The sequence below is a fragment of the Cebus imitator genome, unplaced genomic scaffold (assembly GCF_001604975.1).
Source record: "Cebus imitator isolate Cc_AM_T3 unplaced genomic scaffold, Cebus_imitator-1.0 Scaffold249, whole genome shotgun sequence".
NCBI lineage: Eukaryota > Metazoa > Chordata > Mammalia > Primates > Cebidae > Cebus > Cebus imitator.
Genome location: NW_016107564.1, coordinates 384,993 through 398,654, shown reverse-complemented (window position 1 = coordinate 398,654; position 13,662 = coordinate 384,993).

Below are 13,662 nucleotides of genomic sequence, written 5' to 3'. Positions count from 1 at the left end.
TCCCTCCCCCATTTCCCCCCAACAGACCCCAGTGTGTAGTGCTCCCCTCCCTGTGTCCATGTGTTCTCATTGTTCAACACCCATCTATGAGTGAGAACATGCGGTGTTTGATTTTCGGGTTTTGGCTTTTTATCCAATTTGCCAGTCTGTGTCTTTTGATTGGGGCATTCAGCCCATTTACATTTATGGTTAATATTGTTATGTGTGAATTTGATTCTGCCATTTTGATGCTAGCTGGCTGTTTTGCCCATTAGTTGATGCAGTTTCTTCATTGTCTTGATGCTCTTTACCATTTGGTATGTTTTTGGAGTGGCTGGTACTGGTTGTTCCTTTCTGTTTGGTGCCTCTTTCAGGAGCTCTTGTAAAGCAGGTCTGGTGGTGATGAAATCTCTGAGTACTTGCTCGTTTGCAAAGGATTTTATTTTTTCTTCACTTATGAAGCTTGGTTTGGCTGGATATGAAATTCTGGTTTGAAAGTTCTTTTCTTTAAGGATGTTGAATATTGGCCCCCACTCTCTTCTGGCTTATAGGGTTTCTGCCTAGAGATCTGTTGTGAGTCTGATGGGCTTCTCTTTGTGGGTAACCCGACGTTTCTCTCTGGCTGCCCTTAGCATTTTCTCCTTCATTTCAACCCTGATGAATCTGATTATTATGTGCCTTGGGGTTGCTCTTCTTGAGGAATATCTTTGTGGTGTTCTCTGTATTTCCTGGACTTGAATATTGGCCTGCCTTGCTAGGTTGGGGAAGTTTTCCTGGATAATATCCTGAAGAATATTTTCCAGCTTGGATTCATTCTCTCCGTCACATTCAGGTACATCTATTAAATGTAGATTAGGTCTTTTCACAGAGTCCCATATTTCTTGGCGATTTTGTTCATTCCTTTTTACCCTTTTTTCTCTAATCTTGCCATCTTGTTTTATTTCATTAAGCTGATCTTCATCCTCTGATATCCTTTCTTCTGCCTGATCAATTCAGCTGTTGAAGCTTGTGTGTGCTTCGCAAGATTTTCATGTGGTGTTTTTCAGCTCCATCAATTCACTTATATTCCTGTCTAAGTTGTTTATTCTCGTTAGCATTTCATCAAATATTTTTTCAAGGTTCTTGGTTTCTTTGCATAGGGTTAGAACATGTTCTTTTAGCTCACAGAAATGTCTTATTACCCACCTTCTGAAGCCTGATTCATCACACTCATTCTCCAACCAGCCTTGTTCCCTTGCTGGTGAGGAGTTGTGATCCCTTGTAGGAGGAGAGACGTTCTGGTTTCAGGTGTTTTCATCCTTTTTCCACTGGTTTCTTCCCATCTTTGTGGATTTATCCACCTGTCATCTTTGCAGTTGCTGACTTTCAGATTGGGTCTCTAAGTGGATGTCCGGTCTGTTGATGATTAAGTTATTTCTTTCTGTTTCTTAGTTTTCCTTCTAACAGTCTGGCCCCTCTACTGTAGGACTGCTGGAGGTCCACTCCAGGCCCTGCTTGCCTGGGGATCACCTGCAGTGGCTGCAGAACAGTAAGGGTTGCTGCCAGTTTCTGCTTCTGCTATCTTTGTACCAGAAGGATATCCGCCTGATGCCAGTCTGAGCTCTCCTTTATGACGTGACTCTTTGCATATGTGGGGTTCAGGGAGCTGCTTGAGGAGACAGTCTGTCTTTTATAGGAGCTCAAGTGCTGAGCTGTGAGCTCCACTGTTCATTCAGAGCTGCTGGGTCGGTATGTTTAAGTCTGCTGCAGCAGAACTCATAAACCCCCCCTTTTTATCCCCAGGTGCTCTGTCCCCCGGAGTTAGGGCTTTATTTATGCGTTTCTCTCTTGTTGTTGCCTTTTTTCAGGACTGCCCTGCCCAGCGAGGAGGCAGCCTAGTCACTGTCTGCCTGCAGAGGCTTTGCTGAGCTGCTGTGGGCTCTGCCCAGCTGCCGTACGAACTTCCCTGCAGTCCTGTTTATATGGGTGTAGGCAGAACTGCCTCGGCAATGGCGGCCCACCTCTATAATGGCAGACTCTCTCTGTAATGGTGGGTTGCCTCAGCAATGGTGGGCTGCCTCATAAATGGCAGACTATCTCCATAGTGGTGGACTGCCTCGGTAATGGCGGACTCCCCTCCCCAACAGAGCTGGACTGTTCCGGGTTCAGCTGTGCTTTCTGTGAAACTCTCAATCCAGAGCGTTTCTGATTGCTGTATTTTTGTGGGGGGTGGGACCAGCCGAGCCTGATCACTTGGCTCCCTGCCTCAGAGCCCTTTTTTTTTTTTTTTTAGTTGAATGGTCGACTGTCTCCCAAGTGTTCCAGTTGCCTGTTGAAAGGCACCGGGATCTGTGTGATTTCCTGTGTGGTGACCCACTGTGCCGACTGAAACAGTGGCACTGAGATTCGTGGCACTTTTTTGCCCATGAATCTCCTGGCCTGGCTCCCTGTTTCAGTCCCCTTTTTAATCAGATGAATGGGCGACCCTGCCTTCCTGGAGCTCCAATTGCCAGCTGAAATGGTGCCCGGACCCAGGTATTTTGTACAGAGAACCGCTGTGCCAGGGCGCTGACAAAACAGCCATGCCGGCAAAAACAGACACGCCAGCGAAAACAGCTGCACTGGCCAAACAGCCGCGCAGGCCAAATCAGCTGCGCTGGTGACCCGTGGGGTTTCTCTGCCTGGGAATTTCCTGGTCTATGGGCAATAAAAATCCGTCTGGAAATGCGGCGTCCACTCACCCTCCACACTTTCACTGGGAGCTGCAATCCTGAGCTGCTCCTAATCGGCCATCTTGGATCCCTCCTGTTATTCCCTTCTTTGTGTGGATTCTGTTGTTTGCAACTGAGATGCTGACTGATGACCATATGTACCCAACCTTTAGCTCCCACTTAGAAGTGAAAACATGTGGAATTTGGTTTCCTGTTCCTGCATTAATTCTCTTAGGATAATAGCCTTCAGCTTGATCAATGTTGCTGTAAAGGACATGATTTTGTTATTTCTTATGGATGTGTAGTATTATAAAACAGACTATTTCTAGACACTTTTTAAGGCACCTAAAATAACCACAAAGATAGCAATATTACTTCAATTAAGCAAATACTTAAAATAACCACAAAGGTGGCCCACTGTACAAACAAGTGGATAGAGATACAGTGTAGTTAAGTAACTTGTTCATGGTCTCACACAGTTTGTAAATGACCACATCCAAGGGCAGACCCCAGGAGGCTAAGTGCTACAGTCGATGGAGAAATAGATGCATAGATGTAGTCACATGTACATATAAAAAAGTATATACACACATGTGATGCTTTTAAATTTAATTCTCAACAGTCATTGATGTATGTTTCATCACCACCATTTTACAAATGCAGAGACTGAAGTTCTGTTTTCACAATTGTCTTTCCCTAATAAGAAGGCTTGGCGATTCTAAGCCAGTTCTGTCTCATTCCAACCTCTAGGGTCTCCCCTTAAAATCCCTATCTTGATTGCATTTTCAGCATTAGGCATTAGGCAAAGTGTCAAATGGAACACAGGTAACTTCAGGGCTGACTGGTACCTCGGCCACCTGCCCTATGGTGAGAACAGAAGGTTTCCTGTGGGTTGGCCACAGGTCTCTGGACACACTAACTAAAATCTTGTATTCATGCCAGGGCAGGCTTCACATTCTCCAGGGGAAGGACTGTGAAGCAAAAAGTGAGGGGAAACATATGAGGCAGAAGAGAAGGTTTCATCATGTGTAACTTGAAGAATGGGAGAAAGATTTCTAGAGAAATCTTTAGAGGGAAATGCTGTCTGAAGCTTTGATATTTGGAAAAATTCATGTAAACGAATGAAAACTATTGCAGATGGAAAACTTGACTATTGAGTCATTCCAATTTTAACTGTTTTTTTTTGAATTTTCAGAATAAATTCAATAAAATTTTAGAAAATAATAATAATGTGCTAGGAATCCCGCAAAACCTCTACACCTTAACAGTTATACCTCACAGTTGGTATTAATATTTTTATTCTAGAACTTGTATGTATAATCGTCCATCCTTTTTACTTTATATCAGTTTATAATGCCTTTTTAAATATGGCCAAATAGTTTCATAGTTACTATTTTTAATGAGTATAAGATGTTTCTTTGCATAAATACATCATAATTATACAATCTTTCTTCTATTTTCGGAGATACAGGGTTTCCTCAACTTTTTAGATATGGTAAATGATGCAGCTTCCATCATCTACAATCACAAATGAGTCTTCATGCCCAGCCTGTATTTTCTCAGTCTCAGGCAAAGCCACAACACTCATTCTGTCTCAGGCCATTACCTCAACATATGTTGCCACTCTCCTGCCTGTATGAGGTCTTCTAGAATATTTAATCCCCTCTCTCTTCTGTATTTCCAGCTCTTAAACACTTCCAGTCATGTGTGAGGCTTTCCTGTCCTAAAATATTACCCCCTTGGCCTTGAGTCTCCCTGTTACCCTCAGAACCCCTCCACTCGCCCCTGTGTTGCATCTCAGGGCATCCTGGCTCCTGTCCCCTCCAGCCTATGGGAACTGCCCTTGCAAAGGCCCCCGGAAGGCTCATGCTGACTTTTCTGAGGCTGTATCTTAACACTTGGTTTCTTTATCTTATGATGTCCCTGCATCCTTGGCTTCTGCTCCTCTCTAATCGCTCTGTGTCCTCAGTCTCTATCTCCTTGCTTGTGTCTGCCTTTCCTTTCATATTGGTTTTCCCAAGGTTGCCACTGTCACCCAAGAGATGTTCACTCTTTCTCTGGAGTTTTATTCATTCTCAGTTTCAACTACTCTCAGTGTATTAGTCAGGAGTCTCCAGAGAAACAAAGCCAATATGATAGATAGATAGATAGATAGATAGATAGATAGATAGATAGATAGATAGATTAGATAGATAGATAGATAGATAGATAGATAGATAGATAGATAGATAATCTAGGAGACTTACTATGGGAATTGGCTCATATGATAATGGAGGCTGACACATCCCAAGGTACCACTTTCTTCAAGTAGGAGAATCAGGAAAGCCAGTGGTGTAATTTAGTTTAAGGCTTGAGAAACTGGGAGGTGGCTGGTGTAAGTCCTGGAGGCCAAAGGCCTGAGAACCAGTAGCTCTTGAGGGCAGGACAAGATGGATGACCCAACTCAAGGAGAGAGAGTAAGTTTACTCTCCTCTGCCTCTGTGTTCTATCTCAGACCTCAGTGGATTGTGTGATGCCCACCCTCATTGGCAAGGGCAGATGTTCTTTACTCAGTTACTTACTTAAATGCTGATCCCTCTGGAATTATCCTCACAGACACACCCCCATAATGTCTGCCAGTTATCTAGGTGCCTTTATCCCTCTCAAGTTGACACATGCAATTAACCAGCACACTTAGTGAGCTGCTAACTCTAAAAACTTCTATTTCTACCTCTAACCCTTCTCCTACCTCATCCTTCTCCTTTAATCAGGCTTCCACTCTTCCATTCAAGAGCCTTTGTGTGCCAATATTTTTTCTAGATTTCATTCAAAGAGAAATCAAGCAGAGTCCTCCATGAAAACTCATACATCTATTTGTGGCTGGACATTTCCAATTGAATGATATATACACAACTTATATTGAACTCATTCTGTAACTCTTCTCCCACACAGACCAGCTCCTCCGCCTGTGCTTAATTAATGGCACCACCATCCAGCTAGTTGCCCAATCCAGAAACTCAGGGGTTATTCTAGGTTAGCTCTAACCTCAATCCCTATGTCTTCATGATTTTGTCTTCATATTCCTAAATCTCTGTGCTAGCCCTCTCCCCTCCCACCACAGCTATATCCTTTGTCCTTATCCACTGCCTATTGGTTTGCAATAATCTCTGAATGGATCTTGAGTCCTCTAGGATAATTCCTAAACACGAGCATGGCAATGCCGCTCCCTAATTAAAATTTCCAGTGGCTTCCCATTGCATGTGGGATAAAGTCCGGTTACCCTAGCATGATGCCCAGGTCCTCTCCTGGCTTACCCCTCTAGCCACCTTTCTGCCTTCTGTGTCTTACACTTTATGGTTTGTGACAAAAACCAGTTTATTGCTTCCTAGATGCATTTTCTCTTTTCCTATACAGCTAGTGCTTGACTTACGACCACGATTGGTTCCGACAGACCGGTTGTAACACAATTTGGTCGTAAGTTGAGTAGGCTATAAGCACGTGGAGATGGTAGTGCTGCCGGAAGCTGGTCCGCACTGTCATATGCCCAGCTGGGCAACGTTTGCGCTGCCAGACGTGGAACAGTCGTGACTAGCGATTGTGGTCGTAAAGTCGAATGGTCATAAGTTGCATAGGTCGTAAGTCGATCAATACCTGTAACCACCTTTTCTACTTTCTCACCACCCAGCTCTGTTTTTCTATAAGCCTAACCTCAGACATCTTCTGCAGAAAGCTTTGCCTGATCTCTTGTTTCCAGCCTCCCTGGGCTTAGTCAGCCCCAGGTTCTGTGTAATCCTAGTAGACTGTACATCTCTTTTCAACTGCACACATCATGTTGTTTATCTGTTTACATGACAGTCTTCTTTAGGAATTCAAACAAATGTTGAATAAATTCATTTAAAATTCTATTTATGTGCCTAGCAATTCTATGTTAGTTACTCAACGCTCTAGTCCAGAAGAATTTGTGGGGTTTCTCATCATAAAACCAGGGAAGAAACATGACTGCAGGATTGTCCAAGACTTCCCATCTGGGCAGAGAATTGCTACTTCACCTTTGACCTCTCGACCTTCATCCCAGTCACTGACTTTGAGACCACAGCAAAGCTCCCAGAATTTCAAGGCACCGGACAGAGTCTCTGACCAACAGATTAATTTTAGAGTCATTGAAATTCTGCCAAGTCTGGGGGGAATGATTGGGAGCCAGGCTGACAACCAGCAAAGGCGGAAATTACTCTCTGTCTCTTTCAAGATGAGGGAGTTGTAACCACGGTGCCTCCCCTAGTGATGCTGTTCAAAAAACAAATTTAATACTTTTATGAAACTCAATCTTCTAACCATAAGTGTTTTAGGGATCTTTTTGATGTTCAGGAAAAGCAGCCTGGTGCCAATGTCTTTTGCACATATGGTGAGGACTCCGCCTTGCATATGACCTGAGCATTTTGGGTCCCCCAATGCTCTGGAAGTTATCTTTTGTTTAAATGACTCAACAAACATTTATTTAGTACCTACCATGTTTAAAACTAAATTTTTTTTTACCTGGAGAATGAGCACGATTTCTGAGTCAGACAGAAGCGAGTTCAAATCCTATCTTGGCTGCTAACTGGCCTCAGATCACGATCATACCCATGGATACCTCTGAGTACTGTTTTCCTCAGCTGTGAAATGGAGTTATAATACTTATCTTAAGAAAGAGGCTGCCTTGCCCTGTGTCTGGTACGAAAATGTTTATTTAAAAAAACTAGGAGAATCCAATTTTGTCTAAATATTATGTGCATTAAGAAATTGTGGCTAAGTAACCATAAGAAGCATGTTCAGCAAGAAGACTTTAAACACCATTATGGATGCATCAGTTAGGAATGTAGTTGGCTGCAGAAACAATAAGCCAGTGGCAGGCCAGTAAATGTTTAATAATGGACACTCTAGGGGAAAATAAAGCCCTGATTTGTAGTGTTTACTGATTTCTGTAGTGTAAATACTCCCACCAAGGCTGATTTCAAGCTTGTCACTGAATGCAGAGTTGGGAAGATATATAGTATCTAGTATATAGCAATTAAGATATATGATATCTCCACCATTCATACACAATAGATGCACATGAACTCAAGGGCAGAGATAACAGACTAGAGCAGAGATATGGGTAATAGCATATTTTGTGAAATATTTAGGAAGCAGTGAGTTTTGAGTATTTACTACCTTCATTTTAAATATAATTTATTTGGAAGATTCCACAACTTAAATTTTAATAATATCTGTGTTTAACAATTGACTATGAAGTTCTGAAAAATTTAACAGTTACCTTTCACAAGTTGAGCGTCGGCTCTGACACACCACTTAAACACAGCACATTTCATTTGTTTTGTGTGACAGGAAGTTCAGGGATGAGCATCTGAGGGCTGGTGGCTCATCAGGAACCCAGACTCTTTTTTTCTGCTCTGATGTCCCAAGCACAAAGGTTCATCCTTGTGCACATGGCTTCAAGATTGTGAGGTGGCTGCCATCCACTCCATGTCTGCATGCCATGCAACAACAAGGGAGGAGGAAAAGGTGAAGTGCGTTTGTTTGGTAAAAGGCACTGTATTTGTTTCCTATTGTTGCTGTAATGAATTATCACAAAACTTAACACCAAACGATAGTGGCTAAGAACAACTTACATTTATTATCTTATTGTCCTGGAGATAGGAAGTCCTTTGTTAGCAGGGCCGGACTCTCTCTGGAGGCCTTAGGGGAGAATCTGGTTCCTTGCCTTCCCCAGCTCTAGAGGCCACACACATTTGTTGACTTGTGGACCTTTTGTCTTGAAAGCCATCAATAGATGGTTGAGTCTTTCTCACCTTACAGCACCCTGACTCTGCTTTTGTTGTCACTTCTCTTCCTCTGAGTCTTCTGCCTCCCTTTTCTACTTATGAAGACCATTGTGATTACATTGGGCCCACCTGGATAATCCAGGACACTCCCCACTGTGTTAGTCCCTCTGCATTGCTAAAAAGGGCTATCTGAGGCTGGGTACTTTATAAAGAACAGAGGTTTATTTGGCTCATGGTTCTGCAGGATGTACAAACATTGCACCAGCATCTGCTTGGCTTCTGGAGAGGCCTCAGGAAGCTTCCAATCATGGCAGAAGGCAAAGGGGGTGCTCCTGTGTCACATGGTGACAGACGGAGCAAGAGAGAAAGGGAGGAGGTGCCAGACTCTTTTAAACAACAAGATCCCAAGTGAATGCATAGAAAACTCACTCATTACTGCAAGGACAGCACCAAGCGATTCATGAGGGATCCACTCCTGTGACCAAAACACCTCTCACTGGGCCCCATCTCCAACATCAGAAGTTGCATTTCAGGATAAGATTTGAAAGGAACAGAACATCAAAACCATATCATTCACCATTGAAAGATCCTTACCTTAATTCCAGCTGCAAAATCTCTTTTGCCAAGGAAGGTAACATATTCACAGGTTCCAGGGATTCGAATGTGAACAACATTGTAAGTCATTATTCTGCCTGCCACAGGCACTTTCCCCAGGGACTATTTTCCATATCTCATGGTCTGGAGGCATGCTGTCACAAGGCCACCCCTAGTTGCATGGCAGGCTGGGAGATCCAGTTTTAGCTTTTAGAGCAATTTTAAAAATGTAGGTTAGACATTAAGGGCTGGAAATGATATTTGGGTCACCCAACCACTATTGGCTTCCACACTAGGACATAATACATAGCCAAATGGGTCTAACCCCAAAGTCTGCTGCTTGACTCAGTGGAATTGTGTTTTAGAAATAGACTATTATCCAAAATTAATGATTGTTGGGTTTACTATACCAAAGGTAATTGCTCACACATGATTCTTTTCTTCCCCTCCTCTCTTCCCCTCTCTTCTCTTGCCCTCACCTTCTTTCTCTTCTCCTCTACTTCTGTGGGCCTACAAGTTTTCCAGCCTGTCTTCTGGCTTGTAGTAGACTAAAGAGATGAGTTTCTATGCTTACTTTTGTATTTGACAAGGGTGGTGGGATGTTGTTCACTATCCCTTCAAATCATAGAGCAGGGAATCAAATGCAGCATTTTGACCAGTTGCCCTCATCAATCCACAATTTATCATGTTGGAAAATTTATCCCACATGACTCTTCTGCCTATTTTTCAATTATTAGACATTGTAATGGAGAGAGCATTGGGTAAGGGTTTAGGCAGCCTCAGACAACTGATAGTCAGGTATGTTAACTTAAGCAATAGAGTTACCTACAGGGAGGAAGAACTTTATGGTTCAAAGTGATAAAATAGCTCCTCACTGGCTTTGCCATGGTACCTGAATTTTTCAACATTATAGGAAGTATGGCATGTTGTTTCTACATGACAGGAAATATGACATATTGTTATTATTAAAAGACCTTTTGATTTACAACTTGGCTACTGTAAAGAGGAGAGAATCTAAAAGAAAATGGTCTTGTGGGGTCACTTAGGTAAGTCTCCAATAGGAAAGCAGTGGAAATTGGAACAAGAACCAGATAAATTTGTTTTGTATTCCATAGAAGTGTTGGCAGTATTCACTATGCCGTTCAATGTCCCTTTTATAAAAAGGTGAGACATTTTAGAATTTACTACCCACAAAAGCTTTGCTTCACCTCCAGAAACATAGGTGTAGATATTGAAAACATGAGGTGATTTGGTTACTCTCTTGGCATCTCTATATGGTGCTAAGGTTCAAGGAGGCCTGGAAAGAATTTTCAAGGAAGACATATTATAGACCAAGAACTTCCCTTTCAAGCATCTCTAAACAAGGGCTTCATAAACACAAGGAATGATGTGAGGAGTTTTTGCTGTTGCTTCTCTTTCTTATAAACCACATGTGCTGCATATATGAAGTCAGCCTCTATGAGGGAGAACTGAGCAGGATAAGAAGTTTGTTGACAAAATACCTGGCCCCTGGAGTAGGCTCCCAGCCTCTAATGGTGCCTCCACCCACTCAAGACAGCAATGGCTTAACATTTTGACATTGTTGTATAATTTTTCTTTGTCTCTTTCTGTTCTCTGCTGCTTGGTGGTAGCCTGGGTTGCACAGGATCATGTGAGTTCACTTAGTCACGTCTGCAAATGAGAGCCTTCGAAGTGTAAACTTTATTCTTCATTGTGATTTAAGTCACATCTTGGTGACAGGGCATCCATCTCAACAAATGGCATAGGGCCAGCAAAAGTCAAAGACTTAAGCAATGTGCATGATCATTATTTAAAGACATGTCAAAAGGAAGAGAAGTACATTTAAAAATTTTTGGTATATACATAACATAACATTTACTATTTTAACCGTTTTTAAGTATGTAGTTCAGTGGCATTAAGTGTATTCAAATCCACTGTTGTTCAACCATCACCACCATTTATCTGCAGAACTTTTTCAGTTTCCCAAACTGAAACTCTGTCCCCATTGTACACTAGTTCCATTTCCTTCCCTTCAGCTTCTGGCAACTACCATTCGGCACCATCCTTTCTGTCTCTAGGAATTTGATTACTCTAGGTACCTCAAAGTAAGTGGAATTATATTAGATTTGTCCTTTTGGGTCTGGTGTAATTTCACTTAGCATAATGTTTTCAAGGTTCATTCACATTGCAACACGTGTCAGACTCCTATTTCTTTTCATGGATGAACAATACTCCATTGTATGTACATCCTGTATGTTGCTGATCTATTCATCTGCTGTGAAGTAGAATCTCATTGTGGTTTTGTTTTGTATTTACCTAATCATTAGGGATGTTGAACATCTTTTCTTGTGCTTATTGGCCACTTGTATGTCTTCTCTGGAGAAATGTCCATTCTGTTCTTTGCCTATTTTTTAGCTGGTTTGTTTGTTTTTTGTTTTTCAGTTGTATAAAGTACAGATTCTTGGATTACAGACCATGTAACAATGATAACCATGACTTGTAGACTATTAATTAACCGAAAACTGGCCTACCCACCCTTCCCTCATTTCAAGCCCAAGGTTTTAAAGTATCATTTATATCGATGTGTATCTGCAATCTCATTTCAACACCTTGACAATCATCAGGTATTTCTGTAAAAAGGCATCTGTACAAACTGTAGCATCTGTTTAGAAGGGAATCCAGAGAGGGAATCCATACAACCATCACCACTTACTGGTACTAGGGTGTTGGAAGTCTGGCAGCTGGTCTCAGTTTGAATATTTAATGTCAGTTTGGACAGTGGACCTGAAACACTAGAACCCAACCCAAGATTTCCATGTTCTAATTATCTTCCAACCACTCTTGTGCTAAGCTCTACTTGGCTTCCCTTACTGGCACTTCAGTTCTGCAGGCTGTACCATTTTGAGGGAAAACAGGGTGGCTCTCTGCATAAAATGCCATGGTTTATGAACAGTAAAGCAGCTTTGTCTGCTTTACCAGGGGAAAGCTCCAGACTTTCTCAGGTATCCCTCCAAGTTTTCCAAATAGTTCTGAGAATCCTGAGAAGCAGGTACATCTTGTGTTCTCTAGAAACTGTTCTCTTAGAATTTTTGACTTCACCTTGTACCTCTAACACTCTTTAATTCTAGAGCAGCATGTTTTCTGGAAAGTGTCTGCCCAAGCTTTCACGACAGCTGATAATACTACCAGTGCCTGCATCGAGGCTGCAGAGACTCATCACAAACACATGTTGCCTTGGTCGTTGGCTTCAAGGTTGCTGACACCTTGCACTTAACGTCTTATTCTTCTAACTTGTATTGCTCTTTTATAAAATCCCCCTTATCACAGATCAGGACTGAGCCCTGTGTCCATGATCCAGCGGCTGTCTGATAACACGAGTGGCCTTTAGAGCCACCCTACTGATGTGGACACATTGCTGTCTGTTCAAAGTTGTCAAAAGGAGTGCGCAGTGCCTAGGGTGAGTTTTCCCAAACCAGGATACTCTTATTTTCTCCCATATTAAAAGATATCCTGTTGAGTCCACATTCTTCCTCCATCATTGCCAGCTGTGAATACATCTCAGGGTGAGCACACAGACTGGGATCCTACTCCATGATTTTGAAAAGAAAAATACTATATTTCAGTTACAGTTATTCATCCACTCATTTTTCTCTTGAGATGAATCTAGCACAAAAGTACTTCCATGTTTTAAATATCAAAATCTAAATTTTATTTATCCAATGAGAATATTCCAACATATTCTGGCATTTCATCATAAAATTCTTTGCTTTGCTTTTTAATAGGTTTACATATACATATTAACACATTCATCTCCAAATCCTCCTAGGGAGATTGCTGAACTAGAGGATTGAATTGAGATTGGAGACTTCTGGAATAAATGAAAGAACAGCTACTAAAGGGTAATATGATACATTTATTATTCTGCGAGGCTCCTCTGCATACTATTCTAACAAACGCCTTGGGTGAATAAGAAACCAAAGCTATTCTTTATAACACTGGGACCCACAGATGGGGGATGGGAAAAGTGCTGTGTACATAGGAAAAATATTTAATTTTTTGATTGGCTTTAAACTGTATTACAGCTGAGAATGGGAGAAGCACCTATGATTAATTTAACAGATCCATTAGTGAAAGGACCCTTAGAATCTGTCAGAACTTTTTATTATATAAAAGGGAAATTTCTCAGATGGGAAAAATGACTTGCTTGAACTCAAATCATAAGAGCCAAATGTCACTTGTTCATCATCTTGTGGCCAAACAACTTTATGCAGGTTGTTCTGAATCACAGTTATTATCCTTGGACTGTTTGTTAATGGTTGTTACTGACCATTAATGGTCTGTGATATTTACATTCCAAGGGACTAACATTTTAACATGTAAAATAACCTTGTACCATAGGAAGAGGAAAGTTTCGAGGGTAAAATCAACCCTAAGGCCACCAAGTAAACTCAGTGTGCAGGGGTTCTTAACCTAAGGTCCTTAGAAGGGCTTTAACCTGCCGGGCGTGGTGGCTCATGCCTGTAATCCCAGCACTTTGGGAGGCCAAGGCAGGCAGATCACCTGAGATCAGGTGTTTGAGACCAGCCTGGCCAACATGGTGAAACCCCGTCTCTATTAAA